This window comes from Sus scrofa, chromosome 10 (genome assembly GCF_054392235.1).
Source record: "Sus scrofa isolate SSC_HxYL_T2T_F1_AM1 chromosome 10, Sscrofa_HxYL_maternal_Yorkshire_Landrace_v2.0, whole genome shotgun sequence".
Classification (NCBI taxonomy): Eukaryota; Metazoa; Chordata; class Mammalia; order Artiodactyla; family Suidae; genus Sus; species Sus scrofa.
Window position 1 is genome coordinate 51,311,044 of NC_139392.1, and position 23,190 is coordinate 51,334,233.

Sequence of the window (23,190 nt, forward strand, 5' to 3'; positions counted from 1 at the left end):
TTCATGTTTGTGTGTGTGTGTGTGTGTGTGTGTGTGTGTGTGTGTGTGTGTGGACTTTGTGTGGTGATGACTTAGCAAAGGTGTAATAATCCCCACTGGAACTCCAACACTAGCAGAAGAATGTCCATTCTGTTTGCAGACTCACATCCAATAAAATTCTCTTTCTAATTCTCATATTAGGCTTGGGCCTGAGGGACTAAGCCTAGCAGGAACACGTTGGGACAAGCAGAAGAACCATGATGATATGACTTCCTGAGTCTGGCTTTTCTAACAAGAAGGGTGAAGAGAAGATGTTGAAGTCTAGTATAACTAATCTTCAGAAGAACTTCACCTTCTATCATGCTATTTCTTAGCATCATATACACTGAGGCCCAGCTACCCAGTCTCAAAATGTGTCATTTCCTGGTTCGCTGCTGAAGAATTTAGGTAAGGATATAAAACCATCAGAATGTGAGATATTGCAGACCACACATGAATAGTATGAGCATGAAAAGTGCACCCAGTGTATAAGATACCACACAAATAGCTGAAAACTTCAGCGGCAGAAAACAAAGTGTATGTTGAAAATATTCGGTAAGGAGGAATGTCTTCCTAAGAAGAAGAGGACACCACCACATGGTAGGAGAAAAAGCGGTTTCTATTTGATGAAGTGATTGAGTTGCATATAAGGAACAGATTTTGTTCCAGCTTAGGGTTTGTCCATGTGGGTCACAGAGCCTCTTTCTACAAGATGGGTGCTTCCTTAAAAACCATGGTTTTAAGCCCAAATTCCCTTAAAAACTGTGGAGGTTGCAGAGGCAGCCCCGTATAAGTACATTGCCCATGACTCACTGGGTCTCTTTTGCCTTTGATCCAGCCTTAAGTCCCAAACTCAATAACCCAGCACTGAAGTCTCTGGTCCACTTGGTTAATTTACACAAGTTCACTGGAATAAAAATAAGCAAGTTGGTTCAAAGAGAAGCTGTTCTTCTGTTGAGTAGCATTTTACATTCTGCAATTGTCCCCACAAATAACCCTTCAGGGAAGGCACTGTTTTTTCAGGGAAAGAGAAAGGAAATGAATTAATTGAATGCCTATTATATTCTGGGTACTTTACAAAACATGATTATAGTTACTCCTCATGCTACCCAGTGAAGTAAGTTCTGTGCTTCCCAGTTTACAGTGGAGGAAATTAAAGGAAAATAAAGGACTTTCTCTGAGAAACAAAAGGAGGCAGAGGCAGAATTTCAATCCCAGTGTGCCTCCAAACCCCTTGTCCTACCCCACATCACACTAGATCCTGCATCAGACTGCATTATACTAAACTGTCTGTACATTTTACAACTGAAGATCTGAGGCCAGAGTAGCAGCATGACTTTCCCAAGGTCACAGAGCTATTTTAAAGCCTGGATCAGAAAACAAATCTCTACCTGGCATCCCTGAAGCCAGTCCAAAGACATTAACAAAAGGGTTTCTTAGGCTATGTTTGTGAAGATTCTTCTTGCTCACTCATACTCCATTGCCCATGCCTATAAGTCATGTCAAGTTTACTCATTAATTTAAAAAAAATTACTGAGCACCAAACATGTGGCCCAAACTAAGTAAAGCTTTGATGACATTGGGATGGATGAAACACTGAGCAGACAGGATGAACTTGAGGTGTAGCAAGGAAACTATACTGAACTAAGGAAATATAAACATAGAAGAAATCAGATGGAATAAACTTATTTATGCCAGAAGAGAAGTCAGTGCAGGGAATTATGGTCATAAAAAGATGTTAGGAAATTTTTCAGAGAAGAGGGGACGCTGGACCTGAGTGATGAAAACTCAGTGCTCATCCAGGAGGAGAGTCTAAGAGTGAGGAGGACATGGTGGATGGAGAGAACAACAGGAACACAGATCCGAAGGCAGGAGCCAGCAAGAATCTGCATAACATTTCAATATCTGGAGTTCCCATCATGGCACAGTGGTTAATGAATCTGACTAGGAACCATGAGGTTGCAGGTTTGATCCCTGACCTTGCTCAGTGGGTTAAGGATCCAGCATTGCCATGAGCTGTGGTGTAGGTCGCAGATGCAGCTCGGATCTGGCATTGCTGTGGCTGTGGTATAGGCCAGTGACTATAGCTCCAATTGGACCCCTAGCCTGGGAACCTCCATATGCTACTGGAAGCAGCCCTAGAAACGGCAAAAAGACACACACAAAAAAACCCAAAAAACCAAAAAAATAAAGATCTGAAACAGGATTGAAGGAAAAAGGGCACTAGATGATACTCAAGATGGAAAAAAAAAGTCTTGGTTGCTATTTGAGGAGTTTGATGTTTTGTAGGCAATAGAGAATCATGGAAAATTTTCAAACAAAGGAATAAATGATCTCATTTGTGACTTATATTTCTGGAAATAACTGAGAGGATGTAGTTAGAGACAACTACACCGAAGACCAGTTTGGGAATTCTTACAACCATCTAAGCAGAAATGGTAAGGGTTTAACTGAGGATGAAGAGAAGGGGACACATGGAGAGCCATGAAGACAGTAGAATCCTTAGGAGAGATGTGACACAGTGTCCAGTTTCCTTGCAATGTGGGAAACTCAGAGAAGTCTTTGAGATAAAATGTGCTACCTATCAGTACAGGCTGTGGAGGTGACTAAGCTCACAAAGACTGACTAAACCAAGGAAACAAAACAAGTAGTCCTGTCCTCCAGACCAAATGAGAGGCAAAGTGTGGTGGGTTTTTGCAGCTCCTGTTGTGACTCAGCAGGTTAAGCCCCCTTAGTCCTAGGATCTTTCCATTATACTACACTGCCTGCCAGTTTCATAATACATAAATCCAACAATAACGTGTGTAAGGGACTCTTTACAGGAATTTTCTAGCACCTTCCACGGTGAGTTTCATCACTCCCTCAATTTCCACTCTCCATCACAATGGAATTTTAGACTATTGTTCTTCTATTACCTTGATCCACCATTGGTGCAATTGTTTGGCTGCTCCCATGGCATGTGGAAGTTCCCTGATCAGGGATCCAACCTGCACCACAGCAGTAACCAGAGCCACAGCAGTGACAGCACTGGATCCTTAATCCACTGAAGCACCAGGGAACTCTAACAATGTGTGGTTTTTGTTTATTCATCCACATAATTTCTCAAGGCTCTGAAAGCTTGTTTCAACACAAACTAAGTAGGATGCTTTCCAGCCGGGCACTAATCTAGGGACCATCTCTCTATATAGAGGTTTCAGTAATTCAGAGAGATGCCACGGCTGAGGATTTTTTTTCTCTGAGTTAACTTTTTCCTTTTCACCACTTCCACCATCATAAATCTTCTTAGAAACCGTGGAACTGACATGGGCAGAATTTGAACTGACATGGGTGAAATATGTATTGCGCTTAAAGACTTCACCACTAGCTTCCTATGTGTTGTTATGCATATTTGTTAAGCTTCTTCAAGAACATGATTTTTCCTAAATTAGTTCTCAAGCCATAAGACATTGCCTACTCCTGACTCACTTGGGAAAAATATAATGAATTGTCTCTTTCTTCCCCAACAAGGACTCTGCAGTAAGAGAACCAACAGGTCTCCAGGAACCGGGAGCAACCTTTGCTTATATCCTGTGTTACTTTGCACTGCATCAGGAAATGCAAATTGCAAGCTCATCAGAAACTGCTTAATTGTATAGAAAGGGCACAGGAGGAAATCTGCAAATACCTGGACTGAATATTTCACTGTGGTAACATTGCATTTCATGACATTTCTCTGTGGATGCAAGCCTGGACCTTTGCTGTCTTCCTTATGGACTGAACCATCACCATCTTTGTCATCTTCTTTGTGTTAAACCCCAACCCCTGAGTGCTTATGAACTGAACTTAAAGAGACATTTCAGAAAGGTAATAGAAGGACAATAGTCTAAAATTCCATTGTGATGGAGAGTGGAAATTGAGGGAGTGATGAAACTCACCGTGGAAGGTGCTAGAAAATTCCTGTAAAGAGTCCCTTACACACATTATTGTTGGATTTATGTATTATGAAACTGGCAGGCAGTGTAGTATAATGGAAAGATCCTAGGACTAAGAAATGGAAGACATTTGTGTTACCTTCTCTCTGACACTGATTTTCTGTATAACCTTGAAAATCAGCTTATGCTTATTGAGTTCAGATTCACTATTGTTGAAGTGGAAAAGATAATGCCTTCCCACAAAACTCAGAAGGATATGTTAGGAAATTTTATTGAAATTAGATGTGCAGTTGCTTTTAAAACTATAATATGCTATTGACATCGATCCCTATTGTGTTGTTCCTGAAAGGCATCTAAGGATTGATTTATTCTAATGATGTTTAATCCATAGGAACAAAGTAGAAAATGAATAAAATCGGAGTTGCTCTGATTCATGAAGATGTAGGGAACCTGCAACTACTTCCACAAAAACTTCCTTAAGTTCTCTTTCTCAGTAACTTCTTGGGGTAGACTTTAACAGAAACCAAGGGCCCCCTCTGACTATAATAGGGAAACAAACCTATAACTTATGCTAATAGGGGAGCTGAAGCAGGTGGAACTGAGTGATTTCCCTGGGAAATATAGTAAGTTCAGGTAGAACAAAACATGTGATTTTTTTTTAATTAGGTATGTTCAATTTATGCATGAGATAAATCTTTGCTTGATTTCATTGCCTTAGTAATATTATTTCCTTTCAAGCTGTACATAGAGGAAAAAATATTATCCAATGGCCTTGAGAAATCATACCACGGTGTCTGAATTTAATTTTTGCAGAATTACCCAGTCTCAAGAGTTGAGCTTGCTCTTATTTTTCTTCTTATCTACAGTATATGTAACAACTGTGTTAGCAAATGTTGCCATCATGGTCACTGTGACCTGGGAGTCTCACCAGCACACACCCATGTACTTCCTGCTCCACAACCTCTCCATCTTGGACATCTGCTTCTCCCCCCTCACTGCTCCCAAGGTCCTAGTAGACCTTCTTCCCAGGAGAAAGACCATCTCCTTCAATGGTTGCATCACACAGATGTTCTTCTTCCACCTCCTCGGTGGGGCAGATATTTTCTCTCTCTGTGATGGCCTTTGATTTCTATGTGGCCATTTCCAAGCCCCTGCACTATGTGAACATCATGAGTAGGGGCCGGTGCACTGCCCTCATTGTGGCCTCCTGGCTGGGGGGCTTTGACTACTCCATTGTGAAGAGCTCCCTGCTGCTCCCACTCCCCTTATGTGGACCCAACATTGTGGATGGCTTCTGCTACGATGTCCCCCAGGTCCTCAAACTTGCCTGCACCAACACCTTGGCCCTTGAGTTCTGACAACTTTTTTCTGGAGCTGCTGATGATTTCCAACAATGGCCTGGTCATTACTCTATGGTTTGTCCTTCTTCTTGTGTCTTACACAGTCATCCTTGTGATGCTGAGGGCTCACATGGGTGAGGGCAGAAAGAAAGCCATCTCCACCTGCACAGCCCATATCACCGTGGTGAACCTACACTTTGTGCCCCTTATCTACATCTATGCCCAGCCCTTCACTGCCCTCTCCATGGACAGAGCTGTCTCCATCACCTTCACTGTCATCATCCCTGTCCTGAATCCCATGATCCACACCCTGAGGAACCAGGAGATGAAGTCAGCCATGAGGAGACTGAATGGAAGACTCATGCTTTCTGCAATGGGATAGCGTCATTATAGATTGCAGATCAAGATGCAAGTATATAATTGAAATATTTTCTTAAACTATTAGGTGTCATACATTGGGGCTCAACCATACCTAAACAATTAACTATGCCAGGATGGCACAGATACAAAGGATCAATAATCTGGAACACAGGCTTTGAAAAGAAACACCAGAAGGAAGTTAGAGAGAAGAACATAGTCTTTGAAGAGTAAGTGACAGCATACAGGGCACAACTGTGAACCATGATAGAAACTGTGTGTCCAGGTAATGAGGTAAAGGCTAGCACTGCAATGACCAGGCATGTAATAGACAACAGGGACATTCATCTCCATGTATCAGGCATCCAGCATCTTGGTCCCAGTTCAACAATAGTTACTCTATGACTATTTATCAAGTACATGCTATGTAGTAAACACTGTCTGCAAACATTCTGCTTTAACATTTCTGTTTTGTCAGCAAATGTGGACCATCCTTTCTTAAATTTTATTGGAGTATAGTGGACTTACAATATTGTGTAAATTTCAGGTGTACATCACAGTGAATCAGTTATACATATATCCATTCTTTTCCAGATTCTTTTCCCGTATTGGTTATTACAGAATATTGAGATTTCCCTGTGCCATGGAGTAGGTCCTTGTTACTTATCTATTTTATATATAGCGGTGTATATTTATTATTATTATTTTAATAATTATTTCCCCAATACAATTTTTTGTTTTCTACTGTACAGCATGGTGACCCAGTTACACATACATGTACGTATTCTATTTCTGCACATTATCATGCTCCATCATAAGTAACTAGACATAGTTTCTAGTGCTACACAGCAGGATCTCATTGCTAATCCATTCCAAAGGCAAGAGTCTGTATCATTAGCCCCAAGCTCCCCAACCACCCCACTTCCTCCCCCTCTCCCTTGGCAACCACAAGTCATTCTCCAAGTCCATGATTTTCTTTTCTGTGGAAATGTTCATTTGTTCTGTATATTAGATACCAGATATGAGTGATATCATATGGTATTTGTCTTTCTCTTTCTGACTTACTTCACTCAGTATGAGTCTATAGTTCCATCCATGTTGCTGCAAATGGCATTATGCCATTCTTTTTTATGGCTGAGTAGTATTCCATTGTGTATATATACCACATCTTCCTAATCCAATCATCTGTCAATGGACATTTGGGTTGTTTCCATGTCTTGGCTATTGTGAAGAGTGCTGCAATGAACATGCTGGTGCATGTGTCTTTTTTAAGGAAAGTCATATCCGGATATATGCCCAAGAGTGGGATTGCTGGATCATATGGTAGTTCTATGTATAGATTTCTAAGGTACCTCCATACTGTTCTCCACAGTGGCTGTACAGCTTACACTCCCACCAAGAGTGCAGGAGGATTCCCTTTTCTCCACACCCCCTCCAGCATTTGTTATTTGTGGGCTTATTAATGATGGCCATTCTGATTAGTGTGAGGTGGTATCAGGGGTGTGTATGTTAATCTCAACCTTTTAATTTATCCCTCCCACCACCACATTTCCCCTTTTAGAACTTCTTTTTAATCAACCCACCTATAAAATACCCTGGCAAGACCTCCCACCAATATTTGGTATATGTAAAGATTCTTAGCTTTTAAAGATTTCCATTGCCTTGTGCCCGGATAACTTCATCAGAATTGGATGCTGCAAAGGAAGAGGAAGAGAAAGATAGAACTGTATGTGACCTATAAGTCACCATCTGATTTGTACAGCTCCAGTACATAACTACAATGGCTAGAATCTGGAGCTACTTCTGCTGTGTTCATACCACTGCCTCAACATAACCTAGTTAGATTAGTTGAAAAAGGAAAAATGTATGTTTAACCCAACAAATACTCTTATTATTCCTATATGTACTTCTTTATCATTTCTCTTACCACTGTCCATTTTAAAACCTCACAAAACTTTAAATCAGTAGATCTAATTCTTCTTTATATTCCCAGGATCTAGAATACTGCCTGACCCCTAAGAAGCTATGAGTAAGTGTTCAAATATGTAGAAAAGGAAGAAATAATGCATGCAAGAAGATGATACCAAATTCTAATTAATCTTGGTTTTTTAGTATTTAAAACTAACTTTAGGAGTTCCCTTTATGGTTCAGCAGGAAGAATCCAATTAGCATCCATGAGGATGAGGGTTCAATCCCTGGCCTCATTCAGTGGGTTAAGGATCTGGAATTGCCATGAACTGTAGTGTAGGTTGCAGATGCAGCTCGGATCTTGCCATTGCTGTGGTAGGCTGGCAGCTGCATCTCCAATTTGACCCATGGCCTGGGAACTTCCATATGCAGCACATGTGGCTCTAAAAAGGAAAAAACCAAACAAAACTGACTTTATATTTCTATGGAAGCCAAAGGAAATGGAAATGATTGAAGCAGAGTGTCCTAGGATTTAATACTCTAGGCTTTATGCAGAACCACGTCCCCTTATTTTAATTTATTTGGAGCAGATAGGTTTTGCAATTTAAAATTTCTTAGCTTTAAAAAGATAATTCAGTGCATAGATTATATATATATCATTTATCCCATTGGGAGCCTCTAATACCCAAACACTTTAATCAATTTCTGCAAAAAAAAATTGTGAGTATTCCCACTGTGCGCAATTGATCAAAGGTATATATGTCCTCATGTTAATTCATATCAAATTTTGCCACTTAAAATTAGTTCAGATCAGATTTTAACTATTAAATGATCTTAAAAATCATTCAGCATTCAGAGTTTGGAGATTTCAGATTGACAGGTAACAAATACAGAAACAGAATATGAGGGGATGTAGGAGACAATATAGTTACATCTTAGTACCCAGAATCTGTGATTATGTTATAACACATGGCAAAGGAAATTGTGGTTGTAAATGGAATTGTTTGCTAATGAGCTGACCTTAAAATAGGAAGGTTATTCCAGAATATCTGGGTAGGGTCAATGTCATCACAAAGGCCTTAAAAGTAGAAGAGGAAGAAAGAAGAGAAAGTTGGAGTAATGCAATGTGAGAAGTATTTGTCTTTAGAGATGGAAGAACCCACAGTCAAGGACTGTGGGTAGCCAGAAGCTAGAAAAACCAAGAGAGTAGGTTCTTCCCTAGAACCTCCAGAAAGACCCATGTCAGATTTTTGACCCACAGAATTGCAAGATAATAAATTTATGTTGGTTTAAGCCACTGAGTGTGTGATAATTTTGTTACAGCAGCCATAGAAAACTAATACAAGAGGGATGCTTCACCTGGGATGAAGAGGAAGAGGAGCTGAAAAGGAAGAGGGAGAGAAAGATAGATGCAAGGAAGAGGGGCTGAGGTGGGAGGGGGAACCTGCCAAAGGATGGTGGCCACTTGATTCTCCCAAGAGTCTAGGAATTAGCATCACACTCATGCACAAATCTCCGGTTCATGGGCAAGAGAGGCCAACCCTAAGGTGTCACCACTTTCTGGGCTCAGTATAGGATGGAATAGAGCATAAGTCTGAAGTAAAGGGAACTTCCATATGCCAGAGGTGCAGTCCTAAAAAATAAGTACATGAATAATAAAAATAAAATTTAAAACGGCAGAAGACTTCAATTGAAAAAATGAAATTGGAACCCTATTTTACACCACTCACAAAAATTCACTTGAATGGAAGTTCCTGTGTGGCTCAGTGGAAACGAACCCAACTAGCATCCATGAGGATGCGGGTTCGACCCCTGGTCTCACTCAGGGGTTTAAGGATCCGGCGTTGCATTGAGCTGTGGTGTAGGTCATAGACACAGTTCGGATCTGGTGTTGCTGTGGCTGTGGTGTAGGCCAGCAGCTACAGCTCTAATTCAACCCTAGCCTGGGATCCTCCATATGCCACCAGTGAGGCCCTAAAATTAAAAATGACAACAAAAAAATTCACTCGAATGGAGGAATATTTAAACATGAAACTTGAAACTATAAAACTCCTAGAAGAAAAATTAGGGGAAAATCTCCTTGACATTGGTTTGGCAATGATACTTTGGGATCTGACACCAAAAACACAAACAACAAAAACAAAATTTAAGAAATGGAGGAGGGAGAATTCCTGTCGTGGCTCAACATAAACAAATCTGACTAGCATCCATGAGGACACAGGTTCAGTCCTTGGCCTTGCTCAATGGGTTAAGGATCCAGTGTTGCCATGATCTGTGGTGTAGGCTGCAGACACAACTCAAATCCCACATTACTGTGGCGGTGGCACAGGGCCAGCAGCTACAGCTCCAGTTCAACCACAGGGAGGGGAGGTCAGGGGTCGGGGCTAAAAAGACAAAAGACAAAAAATTTAAAATAAATAAATAAATAAAGTAAATGGAGGTGTTCTCTTGCGGCACAGCAGGTTAAGGATACATTTTTGTCACAGCAGTGGCTGCTGTGGTATGGCTTCCATCCCTGGCCTGGGAATTTTCACATGCCTTATCTGATATATGATTGGCAAATATTTTCTCCCATTCTGGTGTTGTCTTTTCATTGTTGACGATGTCTTTTGCTGTGCAGAAGCCCTTTAACTTGCTGTACCTCCATTTATTTATTTATTTATTTATTTATTTAGGCTGGGTCCAAGGTAGTTTTTATCTTTGTTGACTAGTTTAATGTACTAAAACAAAATGGAAAACCAGGTAAATCCAAACCCACCATCATTCTGGAAACAGTGAAAATATATAAGTATATAAGATGAAACCATTTAATAAATCAAATTAATTTTAAATAACTGCCATAATTGTGTGGACAGCTTTATCAACATGCTTGTCTAGCTTAATGTATGAGATATCTCAGAGTAACATACTTAATCAAAATTGAAAGATTTGATATAAGTGGGATGTTGGAAAACAAGAAAGTTGTTCAACACCCAAACACCATTTAAGCAATGTTTCTCTACCTGAGACTGATGAGACTGTGAGCATCCTGTGTGTGATGAGAAAGTGGACTAATAACAAAATATTTGAGGCCCAGTTCTCTTCATTTTTGTTTTTGGTAATATAATTAAAACTCTCTTGTCTATGGTGTCCTCTGAGCCTTGCAAGCCATACAAATTGGACACTTTTAGTCCCTCGGGAACAGCAGCTGGCATGTTTTAACAAAGTTCTGATTGAGCTGTGGATAAAGGACTAGATTTCACCTACTGCCTCTAAATAATTTGAAAACCAATTAAAAATTGTCCATGTCCGTGTATGTGTGTGCACATGTGTGCATATGCAAGTCTCAGTGACTTTTAATAACTCTTGAAATGTCATCACCAGCAGCACAATCAGGCACTTGACATCCCCTTCCTTGTCCAATAATATTTCCTTTCCAATTCTTATATTAGGCCTGAAGCTGAAGGATTTGTGTATAACATAGGAACACAGTGAAAGAGTCTTGAAGATGTGATTCTTTGAATCTACCCTTTCTCTCCTGAAAGGGGAGAAAAGACACTAAGATAGATGTATAGATAGATGATAGATACATGATAGATAGATAGATAGATAGATAGATAGATAGAGGGATAGATTCTTAGATAGATAATAGACATATTAGATTAATACATACATATATATTTGCCACACCTGTAGCATGTGGAAGTTCCCAGGCCAGGGATTGAAACCACACCACAGCAGTGACCTGAGCCACCACAGTTAAAACACCAGTCCTTAAGAGGCTGAGCCACCAGAGAACTCCAACACTAAGATATTTAGTCCTCCAAAGGGCTTTACCTTCAGAAACAAATTTTCAAGAATTAATGTCACCAGTGTTTTGTTCGGCCCTCTGCCCACGGGATACAATTTGTACTTGGAGTTTCAGGATCAAAGGAATGAGGTAAATACATTAAACATCTAGCCAAGGTTAAAGTTATGCATAGTGAAATTGAGATGTTGTTACTGATTTTGTATAAATAGTTTGATCTTAATATTTCCCAGTTATATTCAATGTTTCAGAGCCAAGGTGATCGTCTCAGTGATAAAGACAGCAAAGGTGGGTGTTAACCATCAGGAAGAAGGATGTTGTGTTAAGAGGAATGCAGAAATTTGGGTCATTTGGCATGACTTTCAGAGTCCCTTTCTGTCAAATGTTTATCTTCAGATAGACTTCATGAGACATTTTTGTTATACAAAATTATACTCTACGTGTGTGTGTGTGTGTGTGTGTGTGTGAAGAGGTTATTTAAAAAGTTACTGTTTAAGGTCTTTTTAAAAAGAAACTGTTTCTTTCCATCCTATTTCTATCTATTCCTTCCTTCAACCAAATATAGATTCATAATATATTTCATATGAAAACCAAGAATAACAGTACTTATGGAGTTCCCATTGTGGCTCAGTGTAATAAACTTGACTAGTATCCATGAGGACACAGGTTCAATCCCTGACCTCACTCAGTGGGTCTGGGATCCAGCATTGCCTGGAGCTGTGGAGTAGGCCAGCAGCTACGTTTCTGATTTGACCCCTATCCTGAGAACATCTATATGTCATGGGTACAGCCCTAAAAATACACGCACACACACACACAAAAAAATAACAATGCTTACTAAAGGGTGATGGTAAAATTAAATAATCAACTTTTAATACCTCTTCACATATAGTAAGCTCTCTAAATATAATAGTTTTTGTTACTGATGAAAATCGACATCTCCTATCATCCCCTATCCCACCCAAATCTGCACTTCATCATGCATTTCTCATTTGATCATGCATTACATTCATCAATTTGCACAAATCAATCATTTTTTTAGGCTGTAAACTCTTTGACCATGTGGTCCAATTTACCTATACACATTGGAAGATTGTAGTAAATGTTCACTGGCTAAGTATAAGGAGGAACAAATAAAAATTATAAAATTTCCAAAAAGTGGTCAGTAACAGCTTATGTAAAAAAGGGCAGTATGCTAATGATACCAGTGTCGATCCCTGCTGTGTGATTCCCTCCACTCTTTGAGCTTCAGTCCACAAAAGGAAAGAGGCAGAGGAGAGTATGCCTGATGCGACATGGACCACCTCTTGAAAGGTCACCATCTTTATTCTCTACCCACCTCCCCAAGCAAGGATTGTGTCAGTTATACAAGATGAATATGTTCAAAAGATGTGCTGTACAAAACCATGGCCATAGTTAACAAAACTACATGATGCACTTAAAAATTTATTAAGAGAGTAGCTCTCACATTTGTGTTTTAACCACAAGAAAAATTACAATGTTCTTTGAGATTTGGATTTACATATCTGTTTTCCAATAGCAAATTTTATATATTTTTAAATAATTATAAAGCAAATAATCTCTTTAGGGTAAAGGAATCAAAATAACAAGTTACCTATACAAAATAACAGGCTGAAGTTTTAAGAAATCTGACATAAAACAGCCAAGAGCAAGGAAACTGACTCATACCACACAACACTGTAATCATAGCAAGATAAAACCCTCGTGAAAAACACAATGTTTGCTATTATGAATATTAAATCTGTAGACTCTAAATCCACAATGGTTGGAGTCATGTCTTTTTTTTATTATTTTATTTTATTTTATTTTGCTGTTTAGGGCTACACCCACAGCTTATGCATATTCTCAGGCTAGGGGTCAAATGGAGCTATAGCCACTGGCCTATGCCACAGCCACAGCAATGCAGGATCCGAGAAGTGTCTTTGACCTACACCACAGGTCACAGCAACACCAGATCCCTAACACACTGAGCAAGGCCAGGGATCAAACCTGCATCCTCATGGATGCTAGTCAGATTCATTAACCCCCAAGCCATGCCAGGAACTCCTCTTTTTTATCTTTACATACAAAGATATGGTTTGAATATGAATGAATCCTTCAGAAAGTTCTTGATATCAATAAATTTGTATGGAATTTAAGTGGGATCCTGCTGCATAGCACAGAGAACTATATATATAATCACTTGTGATGGAAAATGATGGGGGATAATGTGAAAAAAAGAATGTATATATATATGTATGACTGGGTCACATTGCTGTACAGCAGAAATTGACAGAACATTGTAAATAAATCATAATAAAAAATGTTTAATAAAAGGCAAAAAATATGCTACAGGAATATATTGTACAATATAAGGAATATAACCAGTATTTTATAGCAACCATAAATGGAATATAAACTTTAAAAATTGTGTATCACTATGTTGTACACCTGAAACATATAATATTGTACAGCAACTATACTTCAATTTAAAAGAACAGAAAAACAAATAAATAATAACAATGAAATTTTGAAACCAAAATAAATCCATATAAAATAGGCTATGTAAATATCACTACTGAACACAAATGCTTATTCTTTCCAAAAACAGTATTACTGGAAAAGGATTATTGAAAGACTTCACATGTGATCATGTAATTGGATCACTGAAATGACTGCTATATTAGATATTTGGACAGCTCAACAAATTATGAATACTACCACCACGTGGGAAAGATTCTGAATTGTACTCATGGTGCTGAAGAAGAAAACATTTTAGAGGAAGGAGAAGGAGGAGGAGGAAAAAGAGAAGAAAACACATATAGCCAAGTATTTTCATACAAAGTAGCTGAAACAAAAGAGAAAAAGATGTTCCAATGGAGCTGGGGAACTGCACTGCTGTAAAAGAATTTATTTTCCTTGGCCTAACCCAAGAGCAAGAACTGAGCTTGGTATTATTTCTTGTCTTTCTTTTGGTGTATATGACAACTCTGCAGGGAAACCTCCTCATCATGATCACTGAGACCTGTGAGTCTCGCCTTCACACACCCATGTATATTTTTGCTCTGTAATTTATCTATTGCCAACATGTGCTTTTCCTCCATCACAGCTCCCAAAGTTCTGGCAGATCTTTTGTCACCAAGAAAGACCATCTCCTACAATGGCTGCTTCACCCAGATGTTCTTCTTCCACCTTATTGGAGGGGTGGATGTATTTTCTTTGTCAGTGATGGCATTAGATCGGTATGTGGCCATCTCCAAGCCCCTACACTACACACTACATGACCATCATGAGTAGAGGCTGTTGCATTGAGTTTATAGTGGCCTCCTGGGTGGGGGGCTTTGTCCACTCCATTGTGCAGATTTCACTTTGCTGCCACTCCCCTTCTGCACACCCAATGTCCTTGACACTTTCTACTGCAGTGTCCTCCATGTCCTCAAACTTGCCTGCACTGACATTTTTGTGCTTGAGCTGCTGATGACTTCTAACTGCTCACCATGCTGTGGTTCATTTTCCTCCTGGTGTCCTACCTGGTCATATTATTATTACTAAGGTCTCACCAGGAGGAGGGCAGGAGGAAAGCCATCTCTACCTTCACATCCCACGTCACTGTGACCTTGCACTTCGTGCCCTGCATCTATGTCTACACCCAGCCCTTCACAGCCCTCCCCAGAGATAAGGCCATCTCTGTCACCTTCACTGTCATCTCCCCACTGTTGAACCCCTTGATCTATACCCTGAGGAACCACGAGATGATGTTGGCCATGAGGAAACTGAAGGGAAGACTCGTGCCTTCTGTCACAGGATAGACTGCTAGCTCACCGCACTCACCATCTTTGAAAATGTTTGTCCATCAAATAAACTATATTTGATTAATTTTCATATTTCTGCTAAGATACTATGACTTACAAATGTTGTGATCATTGTGCAATGATGGAAAAAAATGGGTTTCATGTTTCAAAATACTTAGCCAGAAAAGTGTATGTCACTTTTGCTATGCAGCCTTGGAAGAGAGAAAGAAAATGGAATCCAAATACACTCAGACCATCTTATCACATTAGATAGTTGTAGGGTTTTTTTTCAGCTCTACAGAGATGTGATTGACAAATAAAAATGACTTCTATTTAATATGTACAACTTGATGTTGTGAAACCATCATTGGGGGAAAGTGAGTTAAGCTGGGATCCTCCATGTTTTTTTTACAACAACATGGGAATCTACACTTGCCTAAATGAATTTTTCAATTAAAAAGGCAAAAAAATTGCTGTATATCCAGACATTCCCATTAATTCCTACACTGTTCACAGGAAGAGAGCTGAGACATATTAGAAAATAACACAGTTTGGAAAGACAAACATCATGTGATATCAGTTGTAGATGGAAGGAATCTAAAAAAAGATACAAATGAATTTATTTACAAAGCAGAAACAGACTCCCAGACTGTGAAAACAAACCTCTATTTGCCAAAGGGGACAGGTGTGTGTGGGGGAGCAATGGACTGGGGGTCTGGGATCAGCATATGCACATTATTGTACATAGAATGGATAGTCAACAGAGACCTGATATATAGCACAGGGAACTCTGCCCAATATTCTGCTGTAACCTACATGGGAAAAGAATATGAAAAAGAATGGATATGTGTACTTGTATAACTAAATCACTTTGTTGTACAGAAATGATCACAACCCTGTAAATCAGCTATATTTCAATACAACTTTAATTAAAAGAAGAAAAAGAATGCAGTTTTAACATTGGGATTCTATAAAGTCTTTCACAAGGTAATTACATCTTAAGAAAGTAAACATATCCAAACGAAGTTCCTCTCTGGCTGTAAAATATGCATAAATTAAATATCTATTACCTGAGGAGTTTTCCATCTAAAGCCTGCATGCCAGTAGTTGATGGAAGCAGCTTTGAAGTTAGCAGAGCTTGAATTAGAGTTCCCATCATGGCTCAGTGGAAATGAATCCAACTAATATCCTTGAGGATATGAGTTCGATCCCTGGCCTTGCTCAGTGGGTTGGGGATCCAATGTGGCCATGAGCAGTAGTATAGGCCAGCAGCTGTAGTTCTGATTTGACACCTAGCCTGGAAACTTCCATACACCATGGGTATGACCAAAAAATCCAAAAAAGCCAAAAAAAAAAAAAAAAAAAAAGAATATGGACCTCAGCAGTCATGAGTCCCATGACCTGGGAATTCCTACTGTGGCACAACAGGATCAGCTGTGTCTCTGGTTTGCAGGGACACAGGTTCAATCCCCTGCCCAGCATAGATTAAGGATCCAGCTCAGCTATGGCATAGGTTGCAACTGTGGCTCAGATCTGATCCCTGGCCTGGGAACTACATATACCACAGGGCGGCCAAAAAGAAAAGAAAGAAGTAAAAGAGAATGCAACAAAAAAACCAAAAAAAATTAATTAAATGAAAAATCTCTATGAGCTGGTGCAGGGTCTTTCCTCTGACCTTCCTCTGATGCCCTGGCCCACTGGCCACCATCCACTACTCTTCCTCAGCACCTTGAGCTTGGCTCTAACCCTCATGCCTTCTTAGCTTTATGCTTTGCAGTTTTATCCAAGAACCTGGCAGAACAAGCAGAACATAGAAAACACTCATACAAATTTTAAAAATCAAGGGGTTCCTATTGTGGTTTGTTGGGTTAGGAACCCAAGGTGGTGTCCATGAGGATGTGGGTTCAATCCCTGGCCTTGCTCAGTGGGTTAAAGATCCAGCATTATGGCAATCTGTGGTGTAGGTCATGGATGCAGCTCTGGATCCAGTGCTGCCATAGCTGTATCATAGGCCTGCAGCTTCAGCTCTGATTTGACCCCAGCCTTGGAATTGCCATATGCAATAGTTGTGGCCTTAAAAAGAAGAAAAATTAAAAAGTCAATGAATGAATATTTCCTCTCACTCGTTTTTGCTGCTCAAATCCTTGGAGAATTTGGTGAAAAAAAAAACCATCAGATTTACTTTTATTCCCTGACACCTAACACTCTAAAACACATAGAAAACTCTGAAGCTTCTTCAGACTATGCCTATACATTCAGAAGTATTGGAAAGACATGGAAAACACTAGTTGACGTATCAACTCGACTTTTGTTTGTTTGTTTGTTTGTTTGTTTTGCTTACTTATTATGCTATTTACAACCTAGGAGGAGTTTTTTGGTTTTTTCATTTGTTTGTTTGTTTTGCTCCATTTCTGGAGGTATACTATGGATCTAAAAATATTTGAAACTAGGAAAATGGTGATGTTATGGTACACATCTCAGGCCACAAATCAGATGTGCCAAGGCCCTAAGGTGGGGGTGTGCCCTGAGCATCCATGAAACAGCAAGGAAGTCTTTGTAATTTGATGAGAGGAAGAAGGAGGAAAGTGGTAGTAGTTGAGGTCAGAGAGATGATTGGACCATGGAATCAGTTCATTATGACCTTTGAAACCATCATAAGAATTTTGTCTTTCACATAAAGTAAGATGGGTTGTCATTAGAGGGCTCTGAAAAGTGGAATAATTATGCATGTTTTTGGAGTTCCTGCTGTGGTTTGGTAGGTTAAGAACCTGACAGCATCCAAGAAGATAAGAGTTCAATCGCTGGCCTCACTCAGTGGATTAAGGATCCAGTGTTGCTTCAAGCTGCAGCATACATCACAGATGTGGCTCAGATCCAGCATTGCTGTAGCAGTGATGTAGATCTGCAGCTTCAGCTTCTATTCAACACCTAGCCTGGGAACTTCCATATGCCGCAAGTGTAGCACTAGAAAGGAAAAAAAAATATGTATGTTTTAACAGAATTGCAGGAGAGGTAAGGACAAAATGGGAAGACCAGTTAGGAAGTTACTACAGTAGAAGTTATGAAGGTATGACTTAAGTTAGTCACCCTGGAGGCAGTGAGGATTTTGAAAAACTTTGAAGGTCAAGCAAGTAGGATTTGTGTATCCCATGAGAACTCCATCACCCACTTTGTTCATCACCCTACTCAGATCTCCTTCACTCTCACCTACATAACCCTCAGATCTAAGGTCTCCTGCCCTTACCTGTGTATCACCCTTCAGGAATGGATGAAACTGCCTAAGGAAGTTGCTCACAATCCCTAAGAACTGACATACATTTCCCACTAGGAAAATTACCAAGAGGTAATCATCAGGGGCGAGGGCAGGGGGCATCGTGGCTAAACTGACCTAACAAGATTCTTGCTGAAGGCAGGCCAGAGTGATCAGACATCATCTGGGGGGTGAGAGAGGATGAGGATGGCAGGTGATCAGATATGGTGGGTGGGAGAGTCTGGCTACCGTAGCTTAGCAGGATTTGGGCTACAACTGGATGATGCAGAGACAAGCATGGAGCTTGTCAAAAGTCAAGGCTTTGTTGAAAAATTCAGGGGTGGCTGAGCAGTGTTGCTCAAGGAGAGAATCTACCACTGCTGGAAAGTTTTAGAGCCATGACAAAATGTGTGTTCCTAAGTGTATATGCCTGAGTAGTTTCTTAATTACTCCCACTGAAACAACCTCTCATCAGCAGAAGTGTTCCAGCACCACATCCAACTATATGCCCTCTGATATTTCTCACCCTGGTTTGGAGATTAAGGAATTGGTCAATACAACAGGGCGTGGTATATCAGCATGGAAGACTCAAGAAAATACTATCCCCAGTGTCTGCCCTTTTCCACATAAAGGTGAAAGAGAAGCCATTGAAATCACTGCTCTTCAGAGGGGCATTTAAGAGAATTTTCTGAAACTGAATGATTCATGTGACTATTACTTAAGATGCTGGAGACCTGGAAGAACTTGGCATTTTAGATAAGATGCATAACTCTACCTGGGCATTTACATTTGTGATGTCTGGGTACCTGTACTAAGAGTGAGAAAAATTGAAAGCTAGATGTAATTGTTAATACTTACAAATAGATTTTGACTGCAAATAATGTAATAAGTACACATGATGCTGCATGCCAGGATGAACCTTCAGGTCTTCTGAAAGATGACCAGTATCATTAAAGAAGTCATGTGTCTGTGAGAGTTACTAACCCAGAGTTTTTCTTTAAGGTCACACATGTATAATCACATTTATTAAGGATTAGGCAGTGCTCCAAGTCCTGATGCTTTACATAGATGAATTCATTTAACCCTTACAAAAATCATAGGAGGGAGATGCTCCTGTTTCTAAACACCAGTGAAGAGCCTGACGGCAAGTGGGTGAAGGAACCTGCCTGTGTTTGCATAACCAGTAAGTGCCCAGCTGGGATCTGAATAGGTTGGGTGGTACTGTAATCCCCCTGTATCTGCTGTATGCTGTGATGCCTAAATAGGCTTTGGACAAAATTGCATACAAAGGAAAAACAACTTGAAGGGAAAGTGAGCTGGAAAAAGTACACCCCAAAAGTGGGAGGGAAGTGGCTTTCACTTTTCCTTTGTTTCTGATTATAGCAAGAAAAGAGAGATAAACTGCAAAGAAAGAAGTTAAGATCCATTTCAAGGATCCACCAAAAAAAAAAAAAAAAAGATAGGAATTCATAAGCCATCAAGAGTATACCGTGAGCACACTTTTAACATTTTAAGAAACAAGCAAATTGTTTTTTAAAGTGGTTGTACCATTTTATGTTCCCACCAGCATTCCAATTCCTCCTCATTTTTGCCCACTCTTGATATATCCATCTTTTTAATACTAATCATTCTAATTGGTACGTACTATTATCTCACTGTGGTTTTCATTTACATTTTCTCAGTGATGAATGACACTAAGCATCTTCTCCTATGCTCATTTGCTTTCTTTCTACATTCTTGCTCAAGTGTCTGTTCAAACCTTTTGTCCTTTTCATTTTAATTGGTTTGTATATTTTATTATTGAATTTTAAGAGTTACAGCATTCCACTCTTAGATACTTACCCAAGTGAAATGAAAAGATATGTCCATGTGAAGACCTACTCATAGAAGCTTTAAGATAATAGCCAAAAACTAAAAACAACCCAAATGTTCATCCACAAGTGAGTTGATAAATAGACTGTGGCATAGCCATGCAATAAAAAGGAATAAAATGTTGGTCCACACCAAAACATGGATAATTTTTATGAGTAAAAGAAGCCAAACAAAAAGAGAGTACACATTGTAAGATACAGTTCATAAAAAAATTTGGAAAATACAAACTAACTGTCTTTCTTTAATAGATGCAAACTATTGCATCTGGAGTGGATAAGCAATGAGATCCTGCTGTATAGCACAGGGAACATATCCAGTCACTTGTGATGGAACATGATGGAGGATAATGTGATAAAAAGAATGTGTGTGTGTGTGTGTGTGTGTTTGTGTGTGTATATATATAGTATATGTATAGTTATATGTATGTTATATGTAGAGTTATATGTATAGTTATATGTATATACATACATATATAGTTATATGTATGTATATACTTATATATATAGTTATATGTATATATAACTGGGTCACTTTGCTGTACAGTAGAAATTGACAGAACAGGGTAAATCAACTGTAATGCAAAAATAAAAATCATAAAATAAAAAAATGAAAATACAAATTAATGTATAGTGACAGAAAGCAAGAGGCTCAGTGGTTGCCTGAAGAAGGAGGGGCAGAGGAGACATTATGAAGGGTCACAAGGATGCTTTGGGAGTGATACACATGTTAATTATCTTAAATATATTGAGGATGGCAGGGGTCTGTGCTTATGTCAAAGCTTATCAAAGTGTACACTTGAAGTACATGAGTCTATATGTCCATGATCACTCGATTTTTAAAAATTAATTTTAAGAAATAAACTAAAGCAATGAACTGAAGCTCTGAGTTACACTTTTATTTCCATAGCTGTTATTTTGACACCCAGGGGTTTGAGTACCTAAAGTAGTTTAAAGTAAATGCAGAAACAAATAAATCCCCTTAAGGAAGAATAGATCAATAATGAACTTAAAGTTTCCTAACTTTTCATAGAATTACATTTGTGGTTTGAAAAAGAAAGGAGTGCTTCTGCAGAATGAAGTCCAAGGAGAACCACTCTGAAGACAGCAATTCTTAAACCATGTAAATGAGCCACCCAGCCTGGGGGGAGGGGTGGAAGCAACACATTCCTGTGGGATTTATAGAAACTCAGTCATATCATTAGGCACTTTCTTACCCACACACCAAATTGACTCCATATTTATATCCTTCATACCACAATACCTCCTTTGTTAATATTTAAAATCCACCTCTTTATCTTGAATATTTAGAACATATATATTTAGAACATTATTTTGTGCATTTTCTAAAATATTTATAATTTACAGAAGAATAATTTGGGGGCAGCACCTGCGGCCTCCAAAAGTTAATGGGCCAGGAATTGAACCCTCACCACCCAAGCCACAGCAGTAACAACACCCAATCCTTTAACCACTAGGCCACAAGGGAACTCTCAGAGAAAGAACAATAAAATGCATGCTTGTGTTATATCACTTCGCACACACTAACAATAACCCCAGAGCAACAATACAGTGGGGATAATATCTTACTAGATTTTAGACCAAATACCTGACTCTATAAGCCTGAATCTATTAAGAGAAAGTAAACACTTTCCAAAAATAACACTTTTAATTTTTTCCAATCTACAGAGGAAGAGGAAACATGATTCAATGGAGATGAGAAATGGCACCAGAGTAACAGAATTTATATTTCTGGGACTGACTCAGTGCCAAAACCTAAGTTGGTCTTATTTTTTTTTTTTTTTTGAGCTTTGTGTACATGACAACTCTTCTGGGAAACCTCCTCATCATGGTCACTGTGACCTGTGAGTCTTGCCTGCACACCCCGATGTACTTCCTGCTCTGAAATATAGCCATCCTTGGTATCTGCTCCTCCTCCATCACTGCCCCCAAGGTCCTAGTAGACTTTCTGACAGAGATAAAGACAATATCATATACAAGCTGCATGACACAGATGTTCTTCTTCTACATCCTTGGTGGGGCAGATATTTTCTCTCTCTCTGTGATGGCCTTTGATCACTACGTGGCCACCTCCAAGCCCCTGCACTATGTGAACATCATGAGTAGGAGCCAGTGCACTGCCCTCATTGTGGCCTCCTTGCTGGGGGGCTTTGTCCTCTCCACCATGCAGATCTCCCTGCTGCTCCCACTCCCCTTCTATGGATCCAACATTGTGGATGGCTTCTACCACAATGTCCCCCATGTCCTCAAACTTGCCTGCACCAACACCTTTGCCCTTGAGGTCTTAATGATTTCCAACAATGGCTTGACCTCTACACTGTGGTTCATCTTCCTCCTAGTGTCCTACACAATCATCTTGATGATGCTGAGGTCTCACCAGGGGGAAGGCAGAAAGAAAGCTATCTCCACCTGCACAGCCCACATCACCATGGTGAACCTGCACTTAGTGCCCTGCATCTACATCTATGCCCAGCCCTTCACTACCCTTCCCACAGATAGGGCCATCTCTGTCATCTTCACTGTCATCTCCCCACTGCTAAACCCCTTGATCTACACTCCGAGGAACCATGAGATGAAGTCGGCCATGAGGAAACTGAAGGGAAGACTCATCCCTTCTGAAATGGGATAGACTGAGGCTCTCCATCCTCTTCATCAACAAAGACTCCATGCAATATTTTACCCATGGAGTCAATTTATATACTCATATATACTGTCAATAAACCAACTAAACTCACTAGATAACCCTTTATTTTCCAATATAAGTTAACAGGATACTGATAACCCAAGCTTCTGGTGAACATGAAGTATCTTGTGTTATAGAATTGATCTGATTGATACATTTCCACTCAAAGACTAAAAAAAAAAGACAATTATGAAAGTTTTATGGCATGTGAAGAGTGATCCCTTTTCCAAGAGGTGAGTAATATGAAATAGAAGAA

General features: G+C 39.6%; 3 pseudogenes across 1 annotated transcript in view; all 3 read left to right on the top strand.

Annotated features, from left to right (window-relative positions):
• The window catches only part of LOC146399415 (olfactory receptor 4D9-like), a 29,104-nt pseudogene extending 23,410 nt beyond the window's left edge, over positions 1–5,694 (top strand). The window contains exons 3-4 of the transcript XR_014817619.1: positions 181–426; positions 3,526–5,694. The product of XR_014817619.1 is annotated as an olfactory receptor 4D9-like (transcript). The remainder of the gene's footprint in view (positions 1–180; positions 427–3,525) is intronic.
• An 8,503-nt stretch (positions 5,695–14,197) lies between these two features.
• LOC146399417 (olfactory receptor 4D10-like) lies at positions 14,198–15,130 on the top strand (annotated as a pseudogene).
• Positions 15,131–22,034: 6,904 nt separating this feature from the next.
• On the top strand, positions 22,035–22,880 carry LOC146399418 (olfactory receptor 4D11-like; annotated as a pseudogene).
• Positions 22,881–23,190: the final 310 nt, after the last annotated feature.